Below are 7,755 nucleotides of genomic sequence, written 5' to 3' on the forward strand. Positions count from 1 at the left end.
CCTTCTTTGCAGTCTGCAGTCTTTATATCCAGTTAATTACTAATTGTGTAGATAAAAGCAATAGCCAAGTTACACCCAGCAAGGTCAAGCACACTGCAGTGGGACATTGACTAGATAATCTGTTGACAGCAAAATAAAAACAAAAATGCTGGAAACACTTAGCAGGTCAGGCAGCATCTGAAGGAAGAAACACAAAATTAACGCTACAGGTAGAAGACCCTTCAAGAGATCTTCAAACATTATTGACAGTGATGCTGTTTGAGGCTCTTGGGTGGAATAAAGCAGGGATGTAAAAGGTGTTACATAGAATTAAACAGAAATAACCGCAGAAAGGACTGAAACTTATCTTGACCAGTTACACTTTGACGACCTTACACTACAATAGACTTTTTTTGTTCTAATTGTGTTCTTTCATGTATTATTTTCTATAATTTATGCTTAGTTTATGTTTTTCTTGTTTATGTTGTGTCGCTAATGCTCTGTGCCTGTGATGCTGCTGCAAGTAAGTTTTTCACTGCACCTGTGCACACATGTACTCGTGCATATGACACTGAACTCAACTTTGACATAAATGCCGTGGCTGCACTGAAAGCTCAGAGGCTCAAGAGTCCAGTTATTGTGAAGTGAGTGCCTCATCTCTTAATGCACCAAACTTTTTGTAACTTCTGAAAGGTACGTCAGGAGTGTGACAGAATACTCTCCATTTGTCTGCATCAGGTGAATTCCCTGCAACACCCATGACATTGAACAAAGCCTTGGACAATACAGACAACCTAATTAGCACTCATTTTCCATCCATCCGCTGCCCATTGACTTTCTGTGGCAGCAGTGTAGGACATACACAAAATACATTGCAACTTGCTTCAACCCCCCACATAACCTCTGAACTCCTAACATCTTGAAAACCATACAATGATTGTATTCAAGGTGGAGTCAGGTCCAGGAATTGATGAGCTTATATTATCCACAAATCCGACAAAGTTATAGTCCATCCCCCCCTAAGATGCTACTTGACTCGCTGAGTTCCTCCAGCCACTTGTTTATTGCTTTGTTTCTAACTTGCTGTCTCACCCTGGATCCCATGTATTCTGACCTCCTGGATCAGCCTACCATATGGGACCTTGTCAAAGGTCTGCCTGGCCTACTATTTCCAGCATTTTGTCTTTATTTCTGTGTTGTTATTTACCCTGCAATTGAGAAGTCCTGATCTCAGTGTTGTATATCTTGTTTGCCCTATTTCCCTTCAAACACTGATCTAACCCACTTATAAATGACTTTATGTCAATCATTAATTCTAGTGCCGTGTGACGGAGAGAAAACTTGCTTGAATGTGCCCCCCACATAACCTCTAAATTCCTACATTTTGAATATCATACAACAATTGTATGCAAATTGGAATCAGGACCAGGAATTGAAGAGCTTACAATATCTACAAATCTGACAAAATTATAGTCCTTCCCAGGATTTCCAAGCCAATTTCTTTAATCAACTTTCATTGTAATTAAAAATTAAACAGTTCACATTTTTAACATCTTACAGGAGAATAATTAAATTCACATTGATTGAGATAGTTTTAACCTGCATTTCAATTTAATGTTTTTTAATTAAATTTTATGAAGCATTTCATTTGCCATTCTCAGCAAACCTGTCCAAACCCTCAGGGATCAGATTGCAGTATCACTGTGATGGCACGCATTATTGATAATGGAATGGTGAATGAGTTACATTGTCAGTTGTCACCACATTACCAGGGTCCAAAGGCCCATAATAAAAGGATGACATGACGCATTTCTGTGTATCCTGAGGTTCCACTTTGGCTGCAATCAGGAAACTGCATTCAAAAGAAGCTTCCTTTCCCCAATTCACGTTTCTCTTCAAGAGTCTGCTGAAATTCATTTGCAGTATTACAAATATAAAAATTTGAATGAAGCCAGAGAGGAAAAAAAATCTTTTATGTAGTTCCTTTCAGAACACCCCTAGGTGTTTAATAGTCTTTGCATAATCTTTGAAGTTTAATCGTTGTTCAAAAGGAAACATGGCAACCAAATAGCACAGAGCAAAAGCTGCTATAAACCTCAAGCTGATAATGACCAGATAATCAGAGTTATAGAGTCATACAGCACGGAAACAGGTCTGTGTAAAAAAGTTGCCTCTCAGGTTCCTATTAAATCTCTCCCCTCTCACCTTAAACCTACGCCCTCTAGTTCTTGATTCCCCAACCCTGGGAAAAAGACCATGTGCATTCACCCTACCTGTGCCCCTCATGATTTTATACACCTCTATAAGACCGCCCCTTATTCTCTTACGCGCCAATGAGTGAAGTCTTACATTTATCACAAAATATTGTAATGATGTTGATTGGGTGGTAAATATGGGGCTGATCATGTGGAAAAATTCAACTCTTCTTCAAAGTAGTGCCTGGGACCTTTTACATCCCCTGAGACGTTCCCCCAACAATGAAATGCTCCCTCATTGCTGTGCTGGAGAGTCAGTCTATATGAACCAGCACCGTCAAGTAACATTATGGAACATATTCCTTTGCTCTCTTTCAAACACAATGGATTCATTCACATACTTAGAAACATAGAAGTGTTCTGGCACAGAAGGTGGCCATTTGGCCCATCAAGTCTATGCCAACTTGTAGTAAAACAGTCCCATCACTCAGCACGTCCCCATTTCCCTGTGAAACATATTCTCTCAAGTGCCTATCCAATGCCCCTTTGAAGGCACTGATTGATTTTGTTTCTGCCTCCGCTGCAGGCAGCGAATTTCAAAACTACTCCCTTCCCCTCATACCCCTCCTTTGCCTCCAAGCCCTTGAGCTACCTGTTAGTGGGAACAGCTTCTGTCTACATAACATATCTCAATATCTCCTCTCAATTTTATGTTTTCCAAGGAGAATAACCCCATTTTTTCCAGTCCAACCTCATGGCTGGCATCCTTCACCTCTGGAACTACTGTGCGTCCTCTTTAAGATCTTCACACCCTTCTCGATATTAGTAACCAGAAATGGACGTAATACTCCAATTGTGTCCTATACAGTATTGGATAATTGCCTGATGCAGTTTCTTTCTTCTGACTAAAAATGGGTTTAACAAAACTAAATTTTTATTATCAAGTCCTCCACAAATGAGTGACTCAATTTATTATCCCTGAATTCACTTTTGAATCGCATTGTGGCCAGTTTGTAAATAAACTGGAAAGGTCTTCAAATAAAAACATCAGTGAATTGCCAGTGTCCCTAAAAGATAGCATAATCTGAAGAGACTTCCCCGAGGGACAAAATCTTACAAAGTTGGCCATGACCAGTCCATTGGGTGAAACCAGACTGGGAAAGATTTGAATCTGAAAGCAGCATGAAAGATTATGAAAAATCCAAACATAGCTAATGTTGTTTAGTTAAGAAGGGCAGCAGGGATAAGTCAGGTAAGTACAGGCCAGTGAGCCTTATGTCAATGGTCGGGAAATTATTGGAGAAAACTGTAAGGGACGGGACTTATGTGAAAAGCAGGGCTGATCAGGGATAGTCAGCATGGCTATATGTGAGGGAAATCCTGTCTCACTACTTTAAGTTTTTTTGAGGAGTTAATGAAGAGGATTGTGAAAGGAGGGCAGTAGATGTTGTCCATATGACTTTACCATGGCTGGTCCAGAAGGTTAAGGCACTTGGGATCCAAGATGAGCTGGTTAATAGGATACAACATTGGCTTGATGATTGGAGGTAGTGGCAGAAGGTTGCTTTTCCGGTTCGGATTCTGTGACCAGTGGTGTACTGCAGGGATTGGTGCTGCAACCTTTGTTGTTTGTGATACACATTAATAACATGGATGTGAATGCAGAAGTTACAATTAGTAAGTCTGCAGATGACACAAAAGTTGGTGGTGTCGAGGACAGCGAGGAAGGTTGTCTAAGGCCACAGCAGGATATAGATCAGGTGGAACCTTGGGCGAAGCGTTGGCAGATTGAATTTAATTCTAAGAAATGTGAGGTCATTGCAATTTAGGGAGTGAAATAGGGGTAAGACATATAGAGTAAATGGTAGGGTGCAAAGGAATGCTGATGAACAGAGGGACCTAGGGTTCAAGTCCCTGAAATGGCAGTACAGGTAGGCAGGATCATGAAGAAAGCATATGGCATATTTGCCTTCGTAGGTCAGAACATAGAATATAAATGTTGGGATGGAGACACAAGAGACTACAGATGCTGGAATCTGGAGTAACACATAAAATGCTGGAGGAGCTCAGTGGGTCAGGCAGCATCTGTAGAGGGAAGTCATATTGCAATGTAAATGTTGGGATGTTATGTTACAACTTTACAAAAGACTGCACTTGGTGCAGTTTTGGTAGCGACCCAACTAAAGGATAGCTTTGCACTAGAGAGAGAGAGAGAAGATTAACCAAGAAGTTAACCAATTCAGGAGGATTTTACTTATGAGGAGAGGTTGGATAGGCTGGGCTTGTTTTCCCTGGAGTGAAAGAGGCCAAGGGGAGACCCAACAGAGATATATAAAATTATAAGAGGCAAAGATAGGGTAGATGGTCAGAATCTTTTTTCCATGGTGGGGGTATCAAAAACAAGAGGGCATAGGTTTAAGATAAGAGGTAGGAGGTTTAAGGGGGATTTGAGGGGAAAGTTTTTTTCTTACACAGAGAGCGGTAGATATCTGGTGCTCACAGCCAGAGGAGGTGGAGGAATCAGATCCGATCACTACAGTTAAGAGATATTTAGACAGGCACTAGAATATACAAGGCATAGAAGAATATGGGCCTAATGCAGGCATATGGGATTAAGTGTAGATAGGTAAAACAGTTGACGTGGACACTGTAGGCTGAAGGGCCTGTTTCTGTGCTGTACAACTCTATGACTCTATAACTGATCTTAGCTGACACCCTGCACATATAGTATGATGCACTTTCCCCTTCACGAAACAACCTGGAGAAACCAGTACATCTGAGGTAACTAACAGACTGACTCAACGCTTCACAGTTTAAACTTTTTCATGCATATTTGACAATGCTCTCAGTTAACCCTTCCAGGTCCAATACCAACCCAATAACACTAGTCCTTTCCAAATGAGCAACCTAACCTTGCCATCCTTGGTCCCTTCAGGTCCAGTTAGTAAACCAGCTGCTTTGTCTAGATTTGAACCAGACAGCATGAAATAGTCCAAAGCTTGGCCACTGACTGCGCTGAATTGGACAATCACAGCAAGGATTTAACACTAACTGACCCCTCCTCCCCATCAACTTGACTGCAACTCTGCATTTGCAAAAAGAATATCAAACCCTACTTCTGCTGTTCCTGGTTACTATCCAGTGACACAATGGGGAGGACATCCATGCAGTAGAAGAATCCCTACCAGCCCTGCAACTGCAGTGAGAAGCAGATCATTTCATGTCTTTATGTTTGGCCACTACCTGAACAAGGTGTTAAGTGAGAGAACTTAAGAGTGTTGGAAATGCTTATGACAGGAAAGAATAATGACTTCAGTGGAAGGAAATAAAAACTTGCCTTTGACCCATATCCCTTGATAATAATAACAAAAATATCCCTGCAGCTCCTCAGGATCAAGATTGAATTGTTTTCAATGAATTGCCCTGGGTTCTGAGGCGATGAGCCCTATGTGGGCTCTGCCACAGGTGCAGCTTAATGGGCGCTTGGGAGAATTCCTTCTACTGTTTTCACTAGGCCTCGAAGTGCTCCTGTCAAGGGGACTCCAAGTTGATAACATCTTCCTGGAGGTACGTACCCCAGTTTGAACAGGCTTTGGGTAGCAGTTCCCCGGAGTTACTGAGGATGCTTTGCCCCTTCACAAATACCCCTACATTAAAACGTAAGAAACAGGAACAAGAGTTGACCGTAGAGCCCCTCGAGCCTGCCCTGCTATTCAATATGATCATGGTTAAACTCCCACAGCAACTCTCTTTCATAGAAAATAGAGCAGTACAGCACAGCAACAGGCCCTTCAGCCCACCATGTCTGCACCGACCGCGATGCCAATCCAAACTAATCCTATCTGCCTGCACACGGTCCATATCCCTCTATTCCCTGCCTGTTCACATGTCTGTCAGAATGCTTCTTAAACATTGCTGTTGTATCTGCTTCTACCAGTTCCCCTGGCAGTGCGTTCCAGCCACCTACCACACTGTTTTGTAAAGAAAAAGTCTCGTAAGTTTTCCCCCACTCACCTTGAACCTATTCCCCCTAGTATTTGACATTTCCACCCTGGGATGAAGACTCTGCCTATCTATGCCTCTTAAGTTTATATACTTCCATCAGGTTGTCCCTCAGCCTCCAGTGCTCCACAGAAAAAAATCCAAGTCTTCCAACCTCTCCTGATAGCTAATACTCTCTAATCCAGGCAATATGCTGGTGAACCTCTTCTGCACCCTCTCCAAAGCGTCAACATCCTTCCTCTGATGTGGTGACCAGACTACACATTATATACTCCAAGTGTAGCCTAACCAGAGTCTTATACCTTTATTCCTTTTTAAGAAAAATAAGAAATAGGAGCAGAAGTATGCCAGTCAGCCCCTTGAGCCTCCCCACCCTACAAGACCAAAGCTGATTTATCACGTCCCATAATTCAGAAATGCATCAATCTCTATTTTGAATGACTGAGACTCCATGGTCCCATAGGGCGGAGAATTGCAAAGATTCGATAGCCTCTGAGCAAAAAAATTCCAGTTCTAAATGGCCTATCCCTTATTTTGAAATCCCTTATTTCTACAAGGGAAAATATTCACCCTATCAAGCCATCCAGGTATTTTGTACATAAGACCATAAGATAACAGGAACGGAATTAGGCCATTTGGCCCATCACGTATGCTCCGCCATTCAATTATGGCTGATTTTTTATTTCAATCCCATTCTCCCGTCATCTCCTCGTAACCCTTAACCCCCCCCCCCCGTTACCAATCAAGAACCTCATCAATCTCTGCCTTAAATATACACAATGACTCCACAGCCCTCCGAGGCAACGAATTCTACAGATTCACCACCCTCTGGCTGGAGAAATTCACCATCCTCTCAGTTTTAAAGGGACGTCCCTTTATTCTGAGGCTCCTCGGATCCTAGACTCACCTACTAATGGAAACATCCTCTCCACATTCACTCTATCCAGGCCTTTCAGTATTTGGTAGGTTCCAATGAGATCCCCCCTCATTCTTCTGAAGTCCATCGAGTACAGGCCCAGAGACATCACAAGGTCACATTTCTGCCTTCTGAACCCTCGAGAATAGTGGCCTAACTTACTCTTTCTCTCAAGTGACAGATCTGCAATCCCATGAACTAGTTTAGTAAACATTTGCTGCATCTTCTTTATGGGCAAGTACATCCATCTTTAGGCAAAGAGGTCAAAACTGTGGGTAAAAGCCCAGGTGTGGTCTTACCAACGGCCCTACGGAATTGCATCCCTAATCTCATCTGCTTGTAACAAGGACCAGCATGTCATTTGGCTTCCTGCCCCTGCATGTAAGCTTTATGTACAAGGACACCCAGGTGATCAAAAATTTCTGGTGGTTTTTTCCCCCCAGTCGAAGTGGATAAACTCACATTTTTTCCATATTATACTCCATCTGCCATGTTGTTCTTCACTCAAGCTTCTTTGCATCTCCATCACTACCCACATTCCTACTTTCCTTCAGGCCATCAGCAAACCAGATGTTACATCTGGTCCCCTCAGCCAAATTTTTGATAATAGATTGTGAATAGCTGGGCACCAATCCCCTGCAGTGCCTAACTAGTCACAGCCCG

This window comes from Pristis pectinata, chromosome 17 (assembly GCF_009764475.1).
Source record: "Pristis pectinata isolate sPriPec2 chromosome 17, sPriPec2.1.pri, whole genome shotgun sequence".
Classification (NCBI taxonomy): Eukaryota; Metazoa; Chordata; class Chondrichthyes; order Rhinopristiformes; family Pristidae; genus Pristis; species Pristis pectinata.